Source organism: Rattus norvegicus, chromosome 13, assembly GCF_021556685.1.
Source record: "Rattus norvegicus strain SHRSP/BbbUtx chromosome 13, alternate assembly SHRSP_T2T, whole genome shotgun sequence".
Taxonomy (NCBI): domain Eukaryota; kingdom Metazoa; phylum Chordata; class Mammalia; order Rodentia; family Muridae; genus Rattus; species Rattus norvegicus.
The window spans coordinates 76599686-76625831 of record NC_141546.1 but is presented as its reverse complement, the minus strand read 5'-3'; the positions used below and the strand labels follow the sequence as shown (position 1 = coordinate 76625831).

The 26146-nt window shown below is 42.3% G+C and overlaps 1 protein-coding gene across 25 annotated transcripts in view; it reads left to right on the top strand.

The window, feature by feature from the left end:
• The window catches only part of LOC103692000 (uncharacterized), a 443265-nt gene that overhangs the window by 25789 nt on the left and 391330 nt on the right, over positions 1–26146 (top strand). For 24 of the 25 annotated variants that reach the window (XR_015636080.1, XR_015636077.1, XR_015636084.1 and 21 more), the window contains exon 2: positions 1424–1550. The gene's annotated coding sequence lies outside the window, so the exon portion shown is untranslated. Of the gene's footprint in view, positions 1–1423; positions 1551–7261; positions 7306–26146 lie in introns of those variants that run through there. The other variant, XR_015636085.1, reaches the window with a different exon arrangement.

The window sequence follows — 26146 nt, the reverse complement described above, 5'->3', positions numbered from 1 at the left end:
TACAAAAAAGAGGAAATGCTGTCTGTAAAAATAAGCATGCTTCAGAAGAATGTGGAACAAAATCTGAGACTGTGCACTATGGCTATTCCGTGTAAGAATTTAGAAGTTAAACCTTATTTGATTCAAAGACAGAAAGACAACACAACTTAGAAGAATAAAAAAGTGACACTCTGGAAGAGAAGAAAGGTTAGGAAGGGATAAGGGGTGGGAGAAAAGATGTCAGGAAGAACTTCAGAAAAATACAGGTAATTCCATGAAGGGGACAACACGAAGGCTGAGGTTGAGTGAGTGAAAACAAATGAGTGTAGAAAACGGAGTCAGGACAGGAAATTCGTCAATCAGGAGCAACAGAAGAGTCAAGGGGGCGAGAGTGCTGGGCTTTGAGGCGATGGTTTAGGGTAGAGGTTAAATTCTGTAATTGAAGGAAAACTGTTAGACAAGGAGCTGCAGTGGCTGATAGAGAATGTGGTCCTTTGACTCTTGGACAGCTGAAGAGACATTAAAAGTTTCTTTGCTTAGTTGTCAGAGTATGACAGAACTAACCAAGGGAGGAGTCTGAGGATACCCGGTCTTGACCCCTGTTACAGTTCCTCTGTGATCTCTGTCTCACCTAAGGATGTGAGTGTTTTCTTTCTGTGTTCTGTAGCATGGACCTGTTACCTTTCTTCTACCTGTCCTGTGCAGCTGGGTACTTGTGGGAGAAAGTATCCTGTGAGAAAATGGTACATAATCTATAGATTGACATATAACACCTGGGGATAATGTATACTGGGGGAGGGTCATCTTCTTCCTCTTCCTTTTCCTTTTCCTCTTCCTCTCCTCCTACTCCTCCTTCTCCTCTGCCCCCTCATCCTCATCATCTTCATCCTTCTCTTTCTCCTTCTTTGTCTAGGTTTTTCATTTGTTTGTTTTTCCAGACAGGTTTCTCTGTGTAACCCTAACAGTCCTACAGTCATGGAACTCACTCTGTAGACCACGCTGGCCTCAAATTCAAAGAGATCTGCCTGTCTCTGCTTCCTGAGTGCTGGGGTTAAAGGCACCATCACCACCACTTTTAAGAAAAGACTTCTTAAAGTCCATTCTTGGATTCTGTTTCTTCTCACATGCTCCACAAATATTATGAAAAAAAGTTTTTAAATGACTTGTTACCCATCTTACCTACTCCAGAAGGTTACTTAATATGTTGATTAATACATAAGTACTCCTGGTAATAAAATATGAAAATAGAATCTCTGTCTCTCCTGCTGACATTCATGTCTCTTTCTTTGTACAATAAAGGGATTTGGGAGCTGGGAAGAGGCTATGGTGGTAAAGGAAGGAAGGCATCCAATGAGGATGCCCCATTACCCCATATTATGATACAGTCTGGGCTAAAACATCTCTGATCTGGCAAGAATTGTAAATAGTGACTCCTACTCTACAGCCCACAGGGCCCTCTGTTTGGGTGAGGTGTCCATACTGAAAACACATGTGACCAGATCAATCAAGAGCAGCAATGGAAATACTGCAGTAACGGCGGCCATGACTGTTCCTTGTTGGGCTCTTCTCAGGTAAGACACGCTTCCTTGAGTGACATATCTGCTCCATAGTTCCCACTATTCACGAGTTCATTAGGAGAGAGCAGAGTCCGTCTGCGTTCCTATGTCCGTAGTGTTCATCTCCTCTACCCCATTCCCTTTGGTTTCTAGTGCTTTCCTGTTAATTAAAGTGGTTGTGGCTACCACGGGCGTTCATTTAAACGAGGTTAAGCATTTTGCAAAGGTTATCTTAGAGGTTGGCACCTGGGGTTACTTGATGTGGTGCTGGTGTGGAGTACTAGAGGGCTCAGATGCCGTGTGACTTTTGCGTTCTTGACTGGCCTCCTCCCTCCCAAGTTTCGGTTGAGTGGGGACCAGACTGTAACAGATTTGGTTTCGGGTGGCATTTGTTACTTGTTGCTGGCTCACTGTCTCTATGGGGGAAGTGTCATGCTAAAGTCTGCAGGGGTAGCAGACTGCGCCCCCCTTTGACACTATTACTCATTTCTTGAGTGGAGAATGTCACCTGGTGTCACTTCCCCCATTTTTCGATGTATTGGAGCTGGCTGCGTCTTTGCTGTCAGTCAAGCAGAAAGTAGAGGCTTCACAGACTCCAGGATTGGTGTGTGGAGGTGCCAGGCTGTTGGGTTTCTTCTTCCCTGTCTTTTCGGTATTTATTTTGCGATGTGAGACCCTCGACCTGCCTGATGCTTCAAACAGCCAGGCAGACTCGTTTTGTCCCAGATTCATGGTGAGAGACCTCTTATTTGAAATGATTGAGATTCTTACAGGACCTTTGGGCCCCAGAAGAATGCATTAGCATAAAGACTTGTTGGTTTCAGTTTCTGCCTGCTACCCTGTGACACTAAGGCACAGGGTAAAACACCTCAGTTTTGTTTTTATGGGTCCCAGGGTCTCCCTGTCTTTCTTCCAACACTTCTTTGCGTGAGGCCATTTCCCATTTGCATTTTCTTTGATCTTAGATGTTAGCTCGTGTTTTGGTTAGAATCGGGAGGGATCTTTAATAGAGTGGTGGCCTGTCTCCTCACTGATTCAGGCTCCCTACACCCCATGATGTCAGGTAGCAAATGGTCTTGTGACCTGTAACCATGAGGTTACAGTTAACTGGAACAAGGATGCCTACAGTTTTATTTATTTACTTTTTTACATTATTTTTCCTCTGCTAGTCACTTAAAACACCTATGTACTGTTGAGTGTTGCACATGCTAGCACCGTGTGTGGGATACTGCAGGCTAAGTCCTCTAACATGCAATGGCGAACACCAGCTTCCCTTTCGTTTTGTGACATGCTTTAGGCCTACCATGCTAAAGAACACATTCTAGGACAGGTTGTCCAGGATAAAGACTTGATTTGAAAAAAAAAAAAATCTAGGGAGAGGTGCTGCTCTGTCTTTTTGTATTCTGCTCACATGGGCATTGTGTCTCATTTAAATGCTCTCTGGGACAGGCTTGCTCAGCAAGGCATGGTCAAAAGCCAACATACGCCCACCGAGTCGATGCCTGTGTCTACACTGTGACCCACGGCATTCACCGTCCTCGTGTCTGAGAACAGAGCTTAAAGTCAGAGTTGCCGTTAAACTCAGTCACAGCTGGTGCCTAGTGAGAGGAGTGTCGTGTCACCTGGTGTCCTGTCCTTCTCCAGCCCATCAAGCCTTGCTCAACCATTTCTTCTCAGTGAAGCTTATGACAATGGCATGGTCTAAAATTGAAAGCAGCAGTCACCATACTCCCAACAGCCCAGGCCCTTTTTCTTCATAGAGTTTATCTTTTGTATAGATTTACTGCGTATGTGTCTATATGTTTTGTTTCTTTCTCTCATCCCTTTTGGATTATAAAGTCCACAGAGGCAAGAACTTTAAAAAGATTTAATCATTGCTTCCCAAATGCCAGTCAATGATCTGGCACGGAATAGATGCTTGCTCCATGAAGATCACTGGTTGAATAAATGTATGTCCATCACAATACTGATTTTATGATTAAGGGCAGCACACTCGAGCATTCTGAAATACCTTATGGTGACAGCTATAGGGTTTTCAGACTGAGCCCAGATCTTGATGCCTTTGCCACTGTCATCACCTAATTCTGCTGGGGGTTTTCAAGGGATGTTTCCTGTGTACTTACAAAAAAATTCCCATTCTCTTCAGGAAGCGGGATGGGTACCTGGTGAGCCCTTAGAGGGCAGAGCTAGGTTCATTCAGCACGGAGACCTCTGTTTTTCTGATGATATGCAGATTCAGACAGGCCCAGGAAGGTGACCTCTCTACCTTTCTCTTGCCTAGTGTGTCCCTGTCCTCAGTGCTGTTTACAGCTCCATGTACCACAGTGATGGGGATATCCTGGTTGTTTTTAACATCTTTGTTTTTATCACTCATGCTGTGTGTGTAAATTTCTAAAGCAGTTTGTGTCTTTGCTTTTGGAATCCGAGTGATGCGCATGGATACTGTAGTATGTGCAAAGCGTGTCATTGTCCCAGTCACAAGATCTTCACAGATGTCAAGCCTAACTTGTCTCTAGGCTACAGTCAAGAACTCATTTTCCTAAGAGTTTACGAATTCCCTGAGAGAATTCAGTGGGCAAGAGAGACAGAAGCTGAGAAACAGGAGTTCCCATAGTTGGGGTACCTGGCGAGACTCCCTTTCGGGCCAGGCTCTGAGTAGCTGGCCAATGAGACTGAATGAGTACCTGCTCTGTGTCCTCAATTTCCTCTTAGTATCATCTCTCTGTAGCTTTTAGGAGTTAGGCAAAGAGAGAGCTTTTGGTCTGAAGGAACTTCCTCAGCTAGTCTAAGCTGAAGGGATGGAGGAGACCCTAGAAACATCACTCAGCACAAAATTAGAATGAGCCGATGACAGTAAGGGCTATAACTGGCTCAACAATGTAGTCTGCACTCAAGTTAAAAGGCTGGCTCGGAGCTGTGCACAGTGACTCATGACTGTAATCCTAGCTGAAGCAGGAGGCTCACAAGAAGTTTGAGGGCGGTTTGGACTGCATAATGAACTCCAGGTCAGCCTAGGCTCAAAGCAATATCCTATCTCAAAAACGAACAAACAAACAAACACAGTATAACAAAAGAGGCTGGCTCAGTTGAGTCAACAGTCTTAGATAAACCATCTCTAAACCTATTTCTGACATCTCAGTGCTTCAGGTCAGCCTGCTTAGTTAGACTCCCGCTTCCTGCCTGGGAGTGACAGCAAGATTCTGACATCTTCAGCATTCATGAAGTACCATCCTTCCTCATTGCTCCATCAGCTCGCAGCGCCGGTAGTCGTGCTTTGGGATCCAGAGAGATTTGTGCTATCCTCTTCAGAGAACACATTACATGTCAGGGAGGGGAGTGAATTGTGAGGAAGACAGAGTTCAGGGATTCCAAACTTCCCCTGAAGCTGTTCACTCAGCCCTTATTTTAGATAGTCCCCTCACCCTTAATTCAGAGACCCTGGCACCTCCAGGGGCTCCAGGCAATGATCCTGAGCGTGTTAAAGATTCTGTGGTGTTGAGTTAATTCTCAGATGTGTCCACTGTCCAAGCGAGATTCGGTTCTCTCAGCTGTCCAGTTACTTAGGGGTTATCTATCTTGCTCAGGCTCCTGCATTAAGCTACCTTGACTCTTTTATTTATTTATTTTTTTGTCTTCTGTTCCACCATTCTGAGGATTTGTTATTGAAGGCACAGTTTTAAGGCGTGAAAGATATGAACGTCTGAAATTTGCCACCTCATCCTGGACCCTCTGAAGAAGTCAGATCTTTTTTCTCTAGGACCTTCTTGATATTTTTCCAGGAGACTCATCTGTTGATTGGGGGCAGGTGGGGAGAATGACATTTTCAACCTGGTGTAAGTGAGTTATACCTGATCGTTTAATCTGTCACTTTAAACAACGCCATGTCTCTCTAGGAAATAAAGCTAGATTAATGTTCTCTGAGGACTTCTTTCTGCTTCTATGTTTCTACTTTATATAACATTGATACTTCTTGATAAGCAAGTTTGAGTGAGGGACTTTGGGTTCCATACTGTCTGGAAGCATGTTTGTGTTTTTCTGGCTGCTGTTCGCCTGGCTGCAAAGCAAGTTGAAGGGTAACTGGTACCCTGCTCTGACTTGCTCAGAATCTGTTCATACGGCTTTCACTGGCCATAATCTCTGGGGTCTCCACCATTTTCTCCAGTTAATCCATTTGTCTACAAGTCTACCCCAGCCTCTGAAGTGATGTTATTGCTAATGTGAAATCAGTGGGTGGTCTGTCAGATTTAGACTCCTCCCTGATATTCCAGGGGAAGGGGCGGTTGCTTTAGAAGCAGAATTGGAGATATTCTCTCCGTACTCAGTGTCCTAATTGTGTGGGCCACACACAGTTTGGATCTGAGTATTTTGCAGAGAGCTCAGTAGGGCGTAGGCAACAGGCAGGCTGTGCTGTATCGTGTGTTCCTCTCTACGTATCTCCTCTACTGTGGATGGAAGCCTGGAGTACTGGTAACCGGAACCCACACAGTAACAGTATTGCTCTCCTGCTGCCCCAACATTTTCCCCTTTGTAAACATCAGGAGAATGGATATTCCTTTAACCTCCAGGATCATATCTACTGGTGATCTCGGAGCAGAAAGCCTAACTGGCTGTTTGCCCTTATGGCCCTGGCCTCTGTGTTTCTATCTCTGACAATGAGAACCTTGATATGGATATAATAGAGTTTGCAAGACTGTCTTTCCAAACAATACAATAATATTTTTCAGCGTATCTGTTCGTATTTCAGAGGTTGGATATTAGATAATTTTCTCTTTGTACTCTTTTTCATAAAATATCTTCAGCTCCCCCGACCCCTATAAAAACATGGACACATATGTCTGGTGTATTCAAAAGAGAGGGGTAAGTAAAAAGATTTCCAAGTGCTATTTGACTCAGCCCTGGTGGGATAACATGGATGTAGTTTTAAAAGAATTAAGCTGTATCCCAGGGGTTGGGGATTTAGCTCAGTGGTAGAGCGCTTGCCTAGCAAACGCAAGGCCCTGGGTTCGGTCCCCAGCTCCGGAAAAAAAAAAAAAAAAAAAGAAGAAGAAGAAGAAGCTGTATCCCATGAAACACTTGGACAATGCATTGGAGTAGGGATTCTAACTACACAATCTGAGACAGCCATAGGCTTCAGAGTGGAAGTTAACTACCTGAGTATTGCCTGTGAAGGAGGATCATTATTTAACACTCTCTATTATATGAACTTTAGATATTTTCATCCCTCATCCCACTCTCCTATCTCCCCTCCCGATGAGACCTTCACATCAAACATGTGAGTTTTGTATGTTGTCTACTGAAATTAGGGGTTCGTGCCCCTGCATGAATGGGAGGTTGTTTACTGGAGCATGGGCAATGTGTCAATGATATTCCCTCCTCCAGCAACTATTAACTGCCGAGATGCACATCTCTGCAATGAGTCAGAGGTGCTGTGGCTTTGTCATGCTCTGAAGACATCCAGAACATTTAACTAATGATATACACACAAGCATGCATGCATGCATACATACATACAAACATACATATGTACATACATAGGTACATGTGTACATGTGTACATACCTTCGTATACCTGTTTGATATTTTAGTAAAATATTTAAAAGAATTGAAAGTATCAAAGCATTAAGACACACCAAGGTTGCGTCTTGTGGTAATTTTCAGTGATTTCATCTCTCTCCCACCGCAAGAAATCCATACATTTTCTTTTAATTACATCTCTTATTTTTCAGAAAGAAAAGAAAACAACAAAACAATCAAAGGAGAAAAGCAAATGGTAAAGGAATTAAAATGTTGATTTTCTAAAAATAAAAAAGTTTTAATTTTCACTCAGTGTGTCAAACAGCCGAGGTTATCCGTGCTATGGAGGGCTCGGATGTGAGGGGTTTGATTGGTGGTGCTGCCTGGGGTCTCACATCAACCACTCAGCACACTCTATGGTGTTTGGCTGTTTTGCCATTGCATTTGAGCTTGCATACGTGTAAACTTCTTATTTTGTCATAATCATATTAAAACAAAACATCATGTCCCTCTCACAACAGAATGATTTTAGCTAAAGATTTTAAGTTGAGACCAAAGCTTTGTCTCTTTCTGCATTCAGTTAACATACTGAACTTCAGACAGAGGTAGATGCTACAATGGGTTTCAGTGAGAACACCGGGTGTTTCATAGGTGGCATAGTTGGCCCTGGTGAAAATGAACGAATCACAAAAAGTGGGGGAATTGTTATAAGGGGCAAGGATTCACAGTATTTGAAGGGAGATGAGGGACATTACAGAAGTAAAGATTTCGGAATGCATCAAACACGTGCATGAAATCATCAAAGAACAAACCTAATAAAAACATAAAACTGTTAGGTTTTGTATGTGTTTTTATGTTATAGGCGGTCACTTAGGGGTGCGTACATTATCCATAGGGGTAAAATAAAAATTTGAAAAGCTAAGCAAGGCTTCTCTGTTCTCACTGCAGGTAGGTATCTAAAATCTCAGCCTCAGAATTCTGTAAATAAACACAGTAGCCAGCTTCTAACTCGTGGGTGCACAAGTGTGTCTCGGGCATCGAATGACCCATTCACAGGGGTCATCTAAGACCATCGGAAAACACAGATACTTACATTACAATTCATAACAGTAGCAAAATTAAAGTTGTGAAATAGCAACGAAAATAATTTTATGGTTGGGGTCACCACAACAAGAGGAACTGTATTGAGGGGTCGCGGAGAGTTAGAAATGAGAACCACTGTACTAGGGGAAATTGCTACTTCTGAGAGTGGCCACGTGGTGGCGCAATGACACCTCGCAAAAGTGGCTCTCAGCTAAATCAGAAGCAAAAATATGAGATCCCTAAGGGAAGGTCTTCACAGATTCCAGGGGACCCCGGAAAGAGGGGAAATGGTCCCTTGTGCTTCTGGCTTCCAGGAACAGATTCATATACTCGTTTTAATATTTCTGTTGAAAATGCCGTCGGTCTTCTCCCAGAGGCATGCATGAGACTTTTTCTTCTGGTCTTTCTGTAAGAGAGACACCCTGGTCTTGGTATCTTTGTAGCGACTTGGTTTTTATTTGATTAGGAATTGGATTTCATTAAGAGTCCACTGTGTGGATTTACTGTGTGCGTCCACACTCTTTAGGCCTTCGGTTTGAATTGGGTTTCCCGTGGGTCGACCTTGCCTCAACCCAATCAAAATCCTCTCTTAGGCTAAGTTATGTGTCATGATTGCGATTCACTTGGTATTCAGCCCATCACAGCGCGGGGTTCAGCCTCACTTTCTAAAGGTCATTGGTGAATTTCACACCACTGAGTGGTGGGTGGGCGGCTTTCTCAGTCTTTCTCCGTCTTTACATTGCTGACTGTAATCTCTCCTGGCACCCTTCTTACTTAACAAATGTTGTGACATTTATTATTCTTTTTTTTTCTTTTCTTTTTTTCGGAGCTGGGGACCGAACCCAGGGCCTTGCACTTGCTAGGCAAGTGCTCTACCACTGAGCTAAATCCCCAACCCCTTATTATTCTTTAATACGCACGTGTGTTTGGTGGGAGGGGGAAGGGCATGTGCCACAGCGTTCATGTGGAAGTCAGAGAGCAATTCTCAGGAGTCCGTTTCTTTTGTTTGTTCGGCTTTTGAGATTAAACTTTAATTTTTATTTCTTCCTTCCCTTTCCTCTCCCTCCTATGTAACCCTCTCTGATCTTCTTCAAATTCATGGCCTCTTTTTCATTAAGTGCATGTATGTATGTATATATGTACACACACACACTCACACACACACACACTCCTAAAAATAATCTGTCCAGCTTGTATAATATTATCTATATGCGTTTTTAGAGTTGGCCATCTGGCACCAGGCAATCAATTCGAGTACTCTTCCCTGAGGAGGTACCACTCTCCTGCCATCTTCCACCATGTGGGTTCCAGGGATCGAACTCAGCTTGGATGCAAACACCGCTACCCACTGAGCACCATGCTGGCACTCTCATACTTCTTCAGCCATTCATTTCCAGCTTTTATGAATCTTCCCATTTTCTCTGTCTGTTAGCTACTGGTATATCCCAAGAGTCTTCTATCCTTGTCCCTCAAAGTCTTTATCTCTGCATCACTAATATTGTTAACAGACTGTTGGTGAACACAGGAGGCTATGAGCAGAGCATAGCAAGAAGAAAGTTTTCATTTTTGTCCAATTTGAGGTCTCTGTGGGATATGTGGAAGTCAAGATTACATATGCAGTCAAGGTTCCACCGTGGTATAGATCACCACTGCTAGCACCCCTATCTAGCTGCCCAGACCAGAGATAGAAGGACCATGCAGAATTGTTTGTCTGACCCTCAGGAAGGCTCACTGGTTTGGGCTTTAGTGATTTTTTTAAATGTTTTTGGAGTTCTTCCCCCGACCAGAGGTCTGCCCTTCTCTTTCTGGCTTGGAACATTGTTTACCATTGCCTTCTTTCTCCTGACTTGAGTCTCTGAAGCATGTTTTCTACACAATAGAGAAAATATTTTATTTAGAGCAAAAGTGAATCATTTAACATTTTTCACTAAAACACTTTAGTCACTCTAGTTTAGAGTGTGAAGTTTATAGCATGATTTCCCAAATCCTCCTTGCTTGGCTGATGTCCTCTTCTCACTCCTTGCCTCATCTCTTATCAACTCTTCTTGATTTACAGCATTGCCTAATGATTCTCAGACACTCACCAATCCTCTTGGTTTTGTCTCTGGCTTTACTTATCTCGATAAATGCCCTTTGTCTCAAATTCTCTTCCAAATGTCCTTCCTCCTGGAGTTTTTTTAACCTACCTCTAAATGTTTTCATCAAATGATATCTTTTGTAAGGTTTCTTTGAGTTTCTAATTGAAATGACTGTTTTCTTTTACCACATTCATAGAACTATGCTTATATCTGCCTCGTGGGGCCTCCTATTAGTAGAGTGAGATGCCTATCTCTCTCTCTCTCTCTCTCTCTCTCTCTCTCTCTCTCTCTCTCTCTCTCTCTCTCTCTCTCTCCCGGAGCTGAGGACCGAACCCAGGGCCTTGTGCTTGCTAGGCATGAGTTCTACCACTGAACTAAATCCCCAACCCGTGTATCTCTTATCTAATAGACAAGTCTTCCTTCAGAGGAAGGTTCCTATCTATTTTCTATTACACAGCTCGTTCCTGACTTAAGGCATAACAGATGTTTAATAAGATTTTGTTATATAGAATTTGACACATTGGAGGCTCAGAATCCTCGTGCTATGTGAAGTGCTAAGAATTTAGCTCAAACTGGCTTCCAAAAGAGAGAAAGGGAGAGGGAGAGGGAGAGGGAGAGGGAGAGGGGGAGGGAGAGGGAGAGGGAGAGGGAGAGGGAGAGGGAGAGGGAGAGAGAGAGAAAGAGAGAGAGAGAGAGAGAGAGAAGAGGGGTTCACTGGGTTTGGACTAGTAGGAAGAAATGGAGTCTAATTAGGAAAATTGGGTGAATATGGAGGGGAGTGAAGAAACGGAGATGAGGATAATTTAGGCTTCTGAGCAGAGTAGTGGAGGCTCAGACTGGAGCCCAGCTCATTAGAAACTTCTGTGAGGGGCTGGTGGACATGAGGCCATTCCTAGTCAGAGAGAGGTTAGATAGAGAGATGGCATTTCCGTAGTAGCAGAAGGGGTGTGACACAGCACGGGGAAGGGGAGCTGACATAGGAAGCAAATGGAATCATTGAGGCTGGCAGGAGTAAATCACTCACAGGTGGAAAGATGTCAGACCAGAGTATCGGATGAGTGAGGAAAACAGGAAAAGCTGATTTTATCTAGTAGACCCTCCTGAGGGAACATTAGCAGGTACCATGATTAGGTGTGAGAATACCCATAGAAAGGTAGACAATTTTCAAGAAAGCACAGTAGGAAGTAAGGGTGTGATTTTGAAGTGTGTATGCGGGAGGGGGGTACAAAGGGAGGAATGGATAAGGGAGACAACTTTGACTTGACATCTTTGAATCTGAGGTGCTGAGATACAATATTTCATATTTTAGAGGTTCTTATGGGCCCTATACATTTTAGATGGATGACTGAAAGAAATCTGGGTCTATCTGCCAAGAAAACCACAGTACTAGCTTACAGGGTAGAACAAGTCATGACGACTTAGGAATTATTAGCTCAACATTTTGAAAATTAGGAGGACATGGACATCTCAAGGAAGAGATGCAGGGAGTGAATGGTGAGGATTCAGAGGTGCAAGCCTTGGGGAGGGAGATTGAGACTTTTATTTTGGAGGAAAACAGAAATGTCAGTAAGTCAATCAACATTTAAGCTCAGCTAGGTATGGATCTTCTGTTTAGTAGACTCTTAGTGGATTGTTTCGCAAACATGCAGGAGCTGTTTGAGATTGTATATTATCCTATCTATATTATTGTATATATCATCAGTTATAGATAAATTAGTAAACTCTAGATTTTATTTTTACAGAGTCTCACTATGTCAGCTAGGCTGGTCTCAAACTCTAGACCCTCTTAGTCTGTGCCCCTGAGTGCTGGGAGTACAGGTGTGAGCCCATGAGTGCTGGGAGTACAGGTGTGAGCCCCTGAGTGCTGGGATTACAGGTGTGAGCCCATGAGTGCTGGGAGTACAGGTGTGAGCCCCTGAGTGCTGGGAGTACAGGTGTGAGCCCATGAGTGCTGGGAGTACAGGTGTGAGCCCATGAGTGCTGGGAGTACAGGTGTGAGCCCCTGGGTCCTGGGAGTACAGGTGTGAGCCCATGAGTGCTGGGAGTACAGGTGTGAGCCCCTGGGTCCTGGGAGTACAGGTGTGAGCCCCTGAGTGCTAGGATTACAGGTGTGAGCCCATTGGTGCTGGGATTACACGTGTGAGTCTCTGAGTGCTGGGATTACAGGTGTGAGCCCCTGAGTGCTGGGAGTACAGGTGTGAGCTCCTGAGTGCTGGGAGTACAGGTGTGAATCTCTGAGTGCTGGGATTACAGGTGTGAGCTCCTGAGTGCTGGGAGTACAGGTGTGAGTCTCTGAGTGCTGGGATTACAGGTGTGAGCCCCTGAGTGCTGGGAGTACAGGTGTGAGCTACCACATCTGGCTTAAGTATCTAGTTGGGTAATCATTTGCAAGCCATGCCTGTCTGATTCCTGGGAAGTGGTCTTACATGTCTTCTAGTTAGACAGCAGATAAATGGGTAGGATAGGGAAGAGAAAAAAAATACACAGGTGGCAAACAATTAAAAATAATGTGGAGCTGGTTTAATAGTAAAGTTGATTATTTTACTTCTCAGCACACATAGAAAGAAGTGGGTCATCGCCATTACTGGTCATTGCTTGTTTGAGCATGCCTTCTTGAGTACTGCTAAGAACCAGGGCTGACATGCCAGAAATGTAGTTCTGAGATGGTAGTCATGGTTGAGGTTATTCAACACTCAGGCTCAGTTCAGATTATAGAAGGTTTCAGGGGATCTTCCCTTCTTCCTTCCTTCCTTTCTTTCTCTCTCTCTCTCTTTTTCTTTCTTTCTTTCTTTCTTTCTTTCTTTCTTTCTTTCTTTCTCTTTCTTCCTGTCTGTCTGTCTTTCTTTCTTTCTTTCTTTCTTTCTTTCTTTCTTTCTTTCTTTCTTCCTTTCTTTCTTTCTTTCTTTCTTTCTCTTTCTTCCTGTCTGTCTGTCTTTCTTTCTTCCTTCCTTCCTTTCTTTTTTTAAATAAGCTGTTTTCTCTCCCTGAAGCAGTCATGTGCATTGAGTATCTTGCTAATATGTCTTTAATGCACTAGCAAGATGTCTTCTTTGTTTTGTGCTGATACTGGGAATACGGCTGCCTTATACTTTATGGAAATGTTTTGTATATCATAAATGTACACAGAAAGAATGGAAAACCACCAGTTTAATGACACTATAATGATACACTGGACACTCCTAGTCATATACATAGAAGTATACAAAGGGCACAGAAAATACCTTGAAGTACTGTCCAGTACTGTCCCCAGGGCCACCCTACCTTTTTCATAGGCATAGATATATAGACATACATTCCATGGCTGGCCAGTTCTCCTTTTTGTGAAATGATGCTGTTCTTGCTGTGTTTGTGAGTAATTGTAATGCATTAGTTAGCAATACAGAACATTCTCACATTCTTGCTAGACCCAGAGAAATCCAGACAACGCAAAGCACATCTGTATTCTGTGACTTTCTATGGTTTTAGCTATAGCCTCTCTCCTAAGCCATGTGGAGTTCATCCATTTTCTCCTTGCTTCAACACCAGCCAAGAGTAAACTTTGTGTCTGACTCTTTCCTAGGCCCATTCAGTTTTGGCTTCTGTGTCAGTCTATTCTTAGAACCAGAAGAAGCAAATCTGAGGATGTACAAGCTGCAGAATGTCTGTGAGGGCCCAGCATAGCCATAGTTTAGTCCATAAGCCCCAGGCAGCATATTCAGCCACACAGGAGAGAGATGTCACAAACTGAAACATAGGCATCTTTTATTTGTTTGTTTATTTATTTACTGGTTATATAAAATACTCTGGTACTTGGCATTTGAGATCTGTTAATGCTTCTGAACTACACACACACACACACACACACACACACACACACACACACACACACAGAGTTTGTGGAAAATTCTGGAATTTTTACCTTCCTTGAGAGACAAGGTGGAAACAGGTTAGCACAGCAGTCATGAAAGCTGTTACTGATGCCTCGTTGTGTGGGTTTAAATCATGTTTCTGTCACATCAGGCATCAGTAAAGTCACTTAATGATTGTGTTTCTCTCTTTTCTTATGTACGATGTGTGGATTATGTGATTCATAAGAGTTACTTAATGGTGAATAACTGCGTTTTGGAATGCACTGAACGCTTAACACTGTTGTCATCATCCAGCCTTGTCATGTGGTTTGAGCAGAAAAACACAGTGGTGTTTCTGAGATGTGGTCATCCCTGTGCAAAGCACCCCCCGGGGGTTATCGACATCCTCATAGTTTTGACATAGATTCGTGATGTTTTCTCTTAAAAATCATGTTCATAATCAGCTAATTTTGTGAAGAGTCAACATATTAAGTTAATAATGCAAGGTCTTATGGCCTAGAGTTTTGAAAGATTGTTTTGCTTAGTTCTTCCCATTCACATAGGAAAAGCAAATGGGGAAGGAAGTCCAATTATAATCAGAAAACTAATGGTAAATATAATATTTGATAATGAGGAGGGTCTGCGAACTGGGGCTCACCTCTAAGAATAAACATATGATTGGCAAGACCATGTTTACTCCTCAAGGAAGCATAAGGAAAAGAGAGCCTTGGGCTTCTCTGGCTTGAAGAAGTGTTTCCCTTTCTCCTCATAGGCACCACCCTGAGAAAGAATCAGCCCCAGGGGGTTGCACACTTCATGATTCTTTCTTGAATCTCGTTCCCCCGCTTGCTGTTGGTCGGATTCAACATGGAGGGCCACAGATCTCAGACACAGTTACAGACACTTGTGCAAAACAGAACTGTGGTTATGCGTTCAGGTTGCTACTTTTCTCCGTCACTGGCCCAAGGCTTCCTTGAGTGTTTCACACAGCTCTTGTTGGGATGTTTGTGAATGCTGGGGGTTTAAGTTGTGAAGAGTTACACAAACTAAGTGGCCTGTTGTGCATTATTAACTTCTTACTGAATACATTCTGCTAACTCCTGGCTGCATAGATTGTCCTATGGGGGAAAATACATACCAAATCACTAACTGTAATTTAAAGCATTTGTGCTTGTCTCTTGCTATGGTCTCCCTTGTTAACTCACGGACATTTTCTGTCTGACTGCTGCAGAGTGCCCTTCCTGACAAGAGGCTCTTTTCAGCCTCTCCTCTAGCTTTTCCAGAGTTCAACAACTCCCTGTGGCTCTGAGCACACTGCCAAAGTTCATTTCTGTATGTCACAAACTTTGTTTTAAGCCAGATTATCTTGATCATATTCTTCATTCTCAGTGGGGGAAAAAGATTTGTTTACTCTTTTTACTTGATGGGATAGTAAATGGGAAGCTTGCATTTGCTTTATTTACAAAGGTTGTTTTTAGATGCTGTTAGATCTCAATCATCATAATAATTCCTATTTTATATGGACATGTGTATGTATATGTGTGAGGGTGTAAATGCTGGGAGACAGCCTCAGGTGTCATCCTTAGGATCACTGTCCTCTTTCTTTGAGACAGAGTCTTATGGGCCTGCAGGTCACCAAGTAGGCTAGTCTTTCTAAGCAGGGAGTAACAAGGAGTCTCTACCCCACTGCTAGCACAACCTACAAGTGTGTGTCCCTGCAATTGGCATTCTTACATAGGTTCAAGGGACAAAGCTCATCCTCACAAGGCAACTGCCCAGTAATTACTAACTTTTGAGTACTATTCTGTATCGTGGACACTGCATGATTTCCATGCCTTCCCTCCTCTAACCACTAAACAAACAGACAAAACAACAACAAACAAAAATGCCCAAAAGTGAGGTTCAACTAAGTTACAATAACAATGTATACCCACCCCCCAAAGTTTCAGTTGTTTGGCAAAGCAAATACTTATCATCTACCAAAAGTCCTATGTGGGTCATCAAATATTCTTCATCTTATAAAGTCAAATCTCAGTTGCATCTAAGTCTCAGTCTATAAAGATGGCTGGTTAGTGTCAACATAAAGGGACCGATGCCATCAAAAATAAAAAGTTATTGGCACTCAGTTTTCCTGTAATGGGAGACATAATTCACCACAAGGACCATATGACACCTAAGCCAGTCATCAGGTAGAATTAGATACAACAAGAAAACATAGACCAGGGATCTTCATGGCATTTTCTGAGGAATCTGTATAGTAGTAGATCAGGGTCGATAGATCAGTCCTGACTACCTTTGGAAGGGTTGGTCTTAGGACTGGTGGTCTCTAGTTGTTCGTTTCCTGGTCCTGGTAGTTTAAAGACAGGATATTGGTTCTGTATGAGAGAGTTAGACATAGGATATAGCTGGGAATGTGGACTCAGGATTGTTGCTTTGGAATATGATTTCTATGGTGTGTTTTTCAAAGCTAATTTGCCGAAGACATATAAACAGCTTTGGTTATTAATTTGGTGTTGTGATTAATGGCTGCTCCATGGACAAATACAGACTCTAAGAAAACAGAACATTCCAACACCAGGCCTCTGAGTTTAGCATGGCTGAACCGAAGGAGAGAGAGCTGAACTCCCTGTGAAGAGTTTACAATTGTCAAATCTGTCTGTCTGTAACCAAGGTCTCAAGGATAGGGTGGTCAGAACACTTAAGGGAATCTCCTTCTGATGTTAATTAAGTAGAGATGCCATCAAAGTGCCTCCCACATATTAATGTTTATGGCCATAAACTAATACTGCACTCAGCCACTGCCAGAGAAGCTTCTTTTTACAGTGGGCTGAGGTAAATACAGAGGCTCTTAAGCAGCCAAGGGGTGAGAAGGAGTGACTGTTAAGTGCTCAAGTCTAAATGTGACATGTCTGCCATCCTGTCCAAGGCTTAAGGAATGAAACATTGTCAAAGAGAGTGTGCAAAGACTGTATGACTGAGAGGAGAGGAGGAGTGTTTGGGAAAGCACTGTCTTCTGGATATGTCATGGCCACCACAATTATGAACACACAGTGGCTTGGCTACCACACAGAACTTACCGAAACCAAAGCAAAACAAAACCAAAAATAGAATGTGGACTGAGTAGCATAAGAAGAGGCTCATTGGGAACGGGAAAGAGATAAGAGGATAATGGCATAGGAGACAGGATCACATTTTATACATGTATGAAATTTTAAAAATGTGTTGTAAGATTTAAGGGTGAACATTCTCTAATGACAACTTGTGGTTCCTGTGTTGACTTTTATCTATTGCAAGAAGCGACTTCTGTGATAAGAGCTGAGGGACACACTGGCCTATGGGCATAAAGAGACGAATTCAGAGGCCCGTTTGATACCATGTCCACTTAGCAAGAAAGAAGCAGCAGTTCTTCCCCGAGGCTCACAACCTGTGTGGCTTCAGATTCCTGGCTCTCATGATGGTGCCAGGTGCTAACTTCATACTCTTACGACTATGGTATACTAAAAACCATCAACTTGCATAAATGCATACATTGTATTCTATTAATATTATTTATCCATAAAGATTTTATTTTAAAAAGTGAGATGGTTCAGCTCAAGAGCTTAGGTGTAAGGTGTGCTCTGGCGTTTGACAGTTAAGACACTGGTGCGACATGAGGGAAAGTCCCTGACTTTGCAGTTCTGTTGTCAAGCTTTAAGCAGCAGCAGCCTTGATGGACTCATACGACCTGGAAAATAATCTCACAAGGTTTTTGAGCTTTTTCTCTGAAAATAGAGATATAAAGAGAATGCTTGTCACCAACAGGTACTTTTTGGTGGGACAGTTCAGTGAGAATCTGGTCTGGCATCCTCAGGTCCACTATACCACAATCTTGCCAGAACTAGCTACCTCAGTAACACATTTGCAGATTCATCTTCAAGACGACAGGCGATGAGAACAGGGGAGGTGTAGCTCAACACTGTGGCGTAGAAAGTCCCCACTGAGCACCACAGTGAGTTCCTGGAAACTGTGTCATACATCAGTCCATTGTGTGATACCTCTCATAGTGACAGACAAGCAGTAACTCTACGCCAAGTATATGATACGCAACTATCAAATGCAACGAAGTCAAACATATGGCCAGATTACATTTGAAAGCAAAGATATATACACTATATATCTCATTACAATTTCAGGATAAAAATATGGCCAATTTCTAGATTTTCTATAGGAAATGAAAGCACTGAGTCTACTTGGAATCCGAATGGCAGTTTAGTATAGTATGAAGTTTAGCTCATAAATCATATCTCTACTGCTTCATAACTGTGACTTCAGACACAATCTATTTGTTGTAGTGATTAACTTTAGATAGTAAGATTCTAATATTACCCAGATCATTCAAATCTCTTGGAGAACTGTGTGAGGAAGTCTAACAGGAATGTGTGCAGTGTGTGTGTGTGTGTGTGTGTGTGTGTGTTGTGTGTTGTGTTTTATAGTTCCTCTAAACATTAAACATAGATTCAATGTATGCAAGAAGACATGTATGAAAAGGAAGTGGTATGCTCATGTACAAGGGGGTCAAATATACCTTTCTAGAATAGAGACTGCTCTCTCCAGCAAGGTTGTCTATTACAGGAAAATGATAAGCATTGTCTCTGGGCTTGCTGGTTCAAGAAAGATGGTCATGTCCCTCCCTTAGGCCTGGCAGTGGTATCTAATAGACTGATACTCTTTCAATTACTGTACCCCAGCCCTCTTACTTTGTAACAAATTTTGTACAAACTCCCTTATTTACACATGAATTCTATTTGTTAATGAGCCAGCAGCTACATTTATAGATACAAAACCATATTCATGAATATTTATATTAGCATGACTGATAAGAGCCCAAATCAACTCAAATATGCATAAACTAATAAATGTATGAATATAATAATATAAATATATATTCTGTTATAATTTTCTATACAAGAGAATTAGGTACTGATATATGTAATAGCATAGATGAATCCTTTTAAACACTGCATTTTATTTAGGTGGAGTGTAAGTGTGTGTATGTGTGTGTATACATGTGTACCAAGCATTCAAGGGGAGGTCAGAGGACAACTCATAGGAGGCAGTTCTCTCCTTCTACCGTGTGTGTCCTGGGGCTCAGGGGGTCAGGTGTGTGTCCTGGGGCTCAGGGGGTCAGACTTGTGGCAGATGCTTTGCCCACTGACTCATCTCAGCAGCCAGCCTGGATGAATCCTAAAATCACAGCTCTCAGTGCTGTTACTACAGCAATGTTAGACACAAAGAACTAAATATTGTGTGAAAAATCCTGGTCTACAGAGACAAGGCAGATGAGTGGTGGCCAGAGGTTGGCGAACAGGCCAGACGGATTTGGTACCTGGGATAAGAGGATCTGAGGTTTCTTAGAGTTGGGAGATATTCTAAAATGTGTTGACAAAATGGCAAGCCACTAAATTATACACTTCGAGTGACTCAGTTATATTGTATGTGAGTTATGTTTTATGAGTTATGTTTCAATGGGGTTGAACTATAACTTCAATTATATTTCAATAACAAAAAGATCTCCATCTGCCACAGCTGACTGACTACCCAGGAGGCAATACAAAAGGAATTTCCACATTATATCTTCTGATTTCAGAAACAAATACAGGCTTTGTAAGAGCATACCTGTCACTCTGGTGTCAGAGAGGAGGATATAATTAAATAGTCTTAGTACCCATAGTTCGTTTTTTTGTGGAGGCAAAATTTACCCAAGAACCACAAAGAGATTACTTTACCATTTGGTGCTATTCTTGCAAATTTTGTTTGGGTTTCGTTCACATGTTGTTAAGTCATATTTTTTGTTCAAGGTAATTCATTTTTACGTATTGATTTCATAGACCTCATTAAGTAGATAATATATCTCGAACGCTATGTAAATAAAGGACTACTGCTTTTTTATCTTCAATTTTGTCCATCATGGTCCAGAGGAATAGAAATTATAAGGTTATAAGAGCATCACTGTCAGGGGCATGATGGGTGCTAGAAATGGTTCCTTGGTGAGACGAAGGAGATTGGTTGACTTGTGAATGGCTGTTATTGGATGTGTTACCTTGGGCCACTCTTTTATCTTTGAACAATGGTTTGATCTGTTTAAAAAGGGGGAAGCTGATGTAGTTCAGTGGGTAAAGTTCCTGCCCAGCATGCACAAAGCCTTGGGTTTGATTGATCTCTGGTATCACGAAATGGGGCCAGAGTCGGGTGCACCTCTAACCCTGGTGGGTGCTTGAGAGGTTGAAGCAGGAGAAGGTCATGCTTGGGTTGGTATTCTAGCTATGTCCCAGGGAAATTTAGTACATTTTATTTATGCAATGTTTTCTTCTTTCTGTTGTTGAAGGGAAGAAAATTAAGCATATCTTAAAAGAGAACCCTCCTTTTATATTTTCTTAGGTAAATAGTATCCCTTTGCCATGGTGACCTGAGACTCAAGGTTTTGTGGTGAATAGTTGTTTCCTTTCTGCCAACATGACACGTGTGTCAGTAAATCACTAGTGTCTGCAACAAACACTGATGGGAAAGAAATGTCTACTTATTCCCAGGAATTCTCAGGACTGCATCCTTTACTTGCTATACTAAAATTTATTTATAGTTTTGAGAAGAAGCAAATTAATAATGAAACTTGAATTATCACCCATAATGTTACTGGTTTCCATATGCCCCAAGACTCATTTATCTCTTGCCATCTCTTGGCATTTGATCAAAACCTGAAGGATGCAAAAATGAGTCATGGCTTCGTGAGTCTTACTTTCTCTCTTTGTACCCTATACGTCCACAGCTGTGAGCGAGAGAGAAGGTGTGTCATACCCAAACCTGCTCTTAGCCAGTAACAGAGGAAGTGAAGGGAGCTCTTCAAAGCCCAGGGCAAGAGTATGCATTTGTTGTGGTGACTAGCTTGGAAAATGAAAGTTTGACCCCATTTATCTCTGATGGTCTAGTTTGTTTCTCCAACGCTGTCTCCTAAGAGGCAAAGCAAGAAATGCAGAGTAGTTTGTACAGAATCATTCTCCGAGATGACGAGAAGGCTGTGCATCCCATGCATTCTCAAGAAATTTACCTTTAGTGCCATTGTATTACAGCAGTGTGTGTGTGTGTGTGTGTGTGTGTGTGTGTGTATTGTATGAATTGTGTGTGTAGAGGTATGTGTGTGCATGCATTGTGTGCATTGTGTGTGTGTTTGTATATAAGCGTGTGTGTTTGTATATAAGCGTGTGTGTGTATGAATGTGTGTTCATATGTGAGTGTATGTCAATTATATGTATGTTTGTATGTGAGTGTGTGTTTGTATGTATGTGTATGAATGTGTGTTTGTGTATGAGTGTATTGTGTTTGTATGTGAGTGTGTGTTTGTATGTATGTGTAGGAATGTGTGTTTGTGTATGAGTGTATTGTGTTTGTATGTGAGTGTGTGTTTGCATGTTTGTGTGTGTGTGTGTGTGTGTGTGTGTGTGGTATATGTGTGTGTGTGCTATAGAAAGGAACCAGAAGACTCTTCCTTCTGTGATGATGGTTGTGCTCCAACCTGGAGCAGATGACAAGACTACTCTGTGGAATCAGAACCAGGAAAACTCATCTCATAGAAAATATGAATGGCAACACAAAAGCATTAATAAGAGTCTGAATTACAGATACATAGATATGGAAGGAATAATTTTTTACCTAATATTATTTTTATTTCATAGTTAAAGAGATTCAGTAAGGTAATATGATTTCTCCCAGGCCCCACAACCAATAATTGGATCTCGTGAAACTAAATTTCATTTTATCCATAGGGAATTACTTACAATAAAAGTGTGTGTGTGTGTGTGTGTGTGTGTGTGTGTGTGTGTGTGTGTGTGGTGTAGTACATAACTGTTACTCAACGTTTATCTGCCGTCTTAGTCTAAAGCACAGTTACAATCCCCTTGACCAGTGTAGAATAATATAGGCAGAGACTCATACAACTGTACTAGCCTAGTCTTCAAAGGCTATATCTGAAAACTGGAGGTGAGGTCAGTGAGATACCCCAGTGGCCGAAGGTGTCAATTAAAAACACCAAGATTGACAACTCAGACCAGGTGTTGAAACGAGAGAACTGAGCCCAGCACATTGTCTTCTAACTGCTATGATGTGTGTGCCCTACCACATACATGCACATGTATACACATGCATACACACTAATGGGTATTGAAAAATTGAAAACCAAAGATGCCAGTATCTTTTGTCGTAGGGTTTTTTATTGTGGCAGATTGAAAATAACTGTATATTCTTTGCCAGTTTTCCAATCAAGAGACACTGTCTATTTCTCCTCATTTTGAAACTGGTTCTGAGCCACAGCTCTGTTGGCCAATAACATGACTTGGGGAGCAATGGTGTGCCAGCTTTACACCTAGCTCTCAGGTGACGAAGAAGATTCTCCCTTGGGATGGAACTCTGAGCTTTCTTTCATATGAGAAGGCCAGCTACCTTCTGGAAGAGGAGAGGAAGAAAGGCTTAGAAGTGACTTCGTAGCCATGACATCTGCTAGAGTCCATCTTGGCCTCTCCAACCTGTTAAACTTCCAGTTGGAAATGAAATATGCTCCATATTTCATTAGTGTGTGGCAGATGTACCAGGCCAGGCTCTTAGACTCCCCAAAATATGTAACTGTGAGGCACAAATTGCTTTGGGTTTTGAGGATAGTTGATCATGCTACAGTTCACCAGGGTGAACTATAATAGTAAGAGGTATATGCACAAAATGCATTTAAGCAGAGCATGGTTAACCGATAGCTTCCCTTCTGCGTTCTCCCTCCATTTCTTCTTCTTTCCTTCTCTTCTCCCTCCCTCTTCTCTTATTCTTTCTCATACTTTTTGAAATATGTAAATGACTCGGTAAATCCCAAAGCTCCCAGCAGTCAATATTCATTGTCTTTGCCCTGTGACAGCAACAGGGAAGCCTAAAAGCCTTGTTTCCTGGTTTATTTCATAGATATTTTTTTGCTTTTTTCTAGTCATACTAAACCCAAGGCAGCTGATAAACCACTCTGACACATAAGACTTCAGTTCGATATATTACTTATGAAAAATTTCCCCCTTTATTAATATATCCCAGCACTAACCCTAATCTAGAACCTGTTATATTCTTTTTTTTTTTTTTTTTCGGAGCTGGGGACCGAACCCAGGGCCTTGCGCTTGCTAGGCAAGCGCTCTACCACTGAGCCAAATCCCCAACCCCAGAACCTGTTATATTCTTAAAGAGCAGGAGTAGATTCCATCAGTTCTGTTGTCAGGGAAATTAAGTGTAGTAGGGATAATGAGGTAGAGAAAGGACAAATCAAACATTTCTAGGAAGTGTCACAGAGGCAGGAGTTATGCCGGGAGGGTAGAGAGCAGAGGGATCTGTTTTAGATACCAAGGTCAGGTAAGGCCTACATAAGACATGACACCTACATTAAGACACTAACAGACACAGTGGAAACACCATGAGATAAATCTGGAGAGTGTTCCGCTAGGCGGGGAAGGTGTCCGGGTGAGTCTGACAGCTTGGAGTGTAGAGATAGATGGAGGAGCAAATCTACAGTCAGATGAGGATGCCTACTTTGGGACACTATGAGGAGAGGGCAAGCTGGCACTCTCGCAGTAGCGGAGAGCCCATGCATGGGGGCAGGGCTCTGTTCTCTGCTTTAGACTTTGAAGGTGTCTCCTGCAAGATATGCTGGGGTCCTCAGGGGAAAGGAAAAAGCAAAGTCTGTGTCTTCTCCAAACTTACTCCAAACTCTCCAAGCAGAGGTTACTTTTCTTGTGGGGAATATTAGAACCAACAACAAAAAAAAGTCATTGTTTGTTCAAAACCAGGTCTCACGATGTAGCCCTGGCTGTCCTGGAACTCACTAGTCCAGGCTGGCCTTGGACTCAGAGATGTGCCTGTTCCCATCACCACCCCCATGTGCTGGAATTAAAGGCAGGTGCCCTATGCTCTTCTTGAAAAGAAAATGCTTACCCATGACATCATTTGACCTCTTGTTTAGCCTTACAGTTTACTCGTGTGTGTTTCAGTGTATGATTTTTAAAACTTTTTGGGGGATTTGAACTGTGTCTGACTCACAAGGTTTAGGACATAGGTGTGCAAGTGGACAGTGGTGAGGAGAACTAATACAAGCTGTATGTGCAGTGTGAGAATTCCCTCTTCCCTTCAGCCACTGGCCTGGAGGATGCTGAGACAGTTGCCATGGTGGTAACAAGTGGAAGTGCACTTTATTCCTGAGAATGTTTTGAAAGAGTTGAGAATCTTGGTTCTATGCAGTAATAATTAACATTTGTCAAATCTGACTAAGAACAATTGTATTGGCATGATACTTCATAATTATAGGTATATAGACATTTTAAGTGATAGTAACATTAAATAATTGAAAATAATGATAGACAGCAATATCAAGTAAAAGGTACAAAGTAGGTACAACTCAAATTAAATACAATGATATGAAATTGTCTATTAAATGCCAAGAGTCAGAAACATTTTACACACACACACACACACACACACACACACACACACACACACGTTAAAACGTATAGTTTTTTTTTTAAAGAATGTAAAAAGTGACATCTTAAGTGACATCTGTACAATGTTGACACTCTAGATGGGCCTAGAAAACAGAACTTGTTTGTCAGTCTTTGGAGTTGCTTCAAGCCCATCTGGGAAATACCCAGGACTCAGAATCCCATGGAAAGCATTTGTCTCTCTCTTTTTCTCTGTTTTCCTAATGATTAATTGGATTCTGAACCCATTTGTAAACACAGAATATCTATGTCCTTCCCACAAAGTCCTATCTGTTAAATAGCCCTAGGAAAGCAGGTCTTGAACACGCCCTGTGTACCCCAATGTGCAAGACCGGGTGATGCTCTCCATGAGGTGCTCATGCTGCACCTGGGGAAGGAAGCCCTGGCTGTGCTTGATAGCAAATCCTATTTCATTTTTATTTCTTTAATCATTTGAATGGACTTTAATTTTTGTAGCCGATAACATTTTTTTAAAATATTTCTAAGTATTGTATATCTTTTTTTTTATTAACTTGAGTATTTCTTATATACATTTCAAGTGTTATTCCCTTTCCCGGTTTCCGGGCAAACATCCCCCTCCCCCATCCCCTTCCTTATGGGTGTTCCCCTCCCAACCCTCCCCCATTGCCGCCCTCCCCCCCATAGTCTAGTTCACTGGGGGTTCAGTCTTAGCAGGACCCAGGGCTTCCCCTTCCACTGGTGCTCTTACTAGGATATTCATTGCTACCTATGGGGTCAGAGCCCAGGGTCAGTCCATGTATAGTCTTTAGGTAGTGGCTTAGTCCCTGGAAGCTCTGGTTGCTTGACATTGTTGTACTTTTGGGGTCTCGAGCCCCTTCAAGCTCTTCCAGTTCTTTCTCTGATTCCTTCAACGGGGGACCTATTCTCAGTTCAGTGGTTTGCTGCTGGCATTCGCCTCTGTATTTGCTGTATTCTGGCTGTGTCTCTCAGGAGCGATCTACATCCGGCTCCTGTCGGTCTGCACTTCTTTGCTTCATCCATCTTGTCTAATTGGGTGGCTGTATATGTATGGGCCACATGTGGGGCAGGCTCTGAATGGGTGTTCCTTCAGTCTCTGTTTTAATCTTTGCCTCTCCCTTCCCTGCCAAGGGTATTCTTTTTCCTCATTTAAAGAAGGAGTGAAGCATTCACATTTTGATCATCCGTCTTGAGTTTCGTTTGTTCTAGGGATCTAGGGTAATTCAAGCATTTGGGCTAATAGCCACTTATCAATGAGTGCATACCATGTATGTCTTTCTGTGATTGGGTTAGCTCACTCAGGATGATATTTTCCAGTTCCAACCATTTGCCTACGAATTTCATAAACTCGTTGTTTTTGATAGCTGAGTAATATTCCATTGTGTAGATGTACCACATTTTCTGTATCCATTCCTCTGTTGAAGGGCATCTGGGTTCTTTCCATTTTCTGGCTATTATAAATAAGGCTGCGATGAACATAGTGGAGCACGTGTCTCTTTTATATGTTGAGGCATCTTTTGGGTATATGCCCAAGAGAGGTATAGCTGGATCCTCAGGCAGTTCAATGTCCAATTTTCTGAGGAACC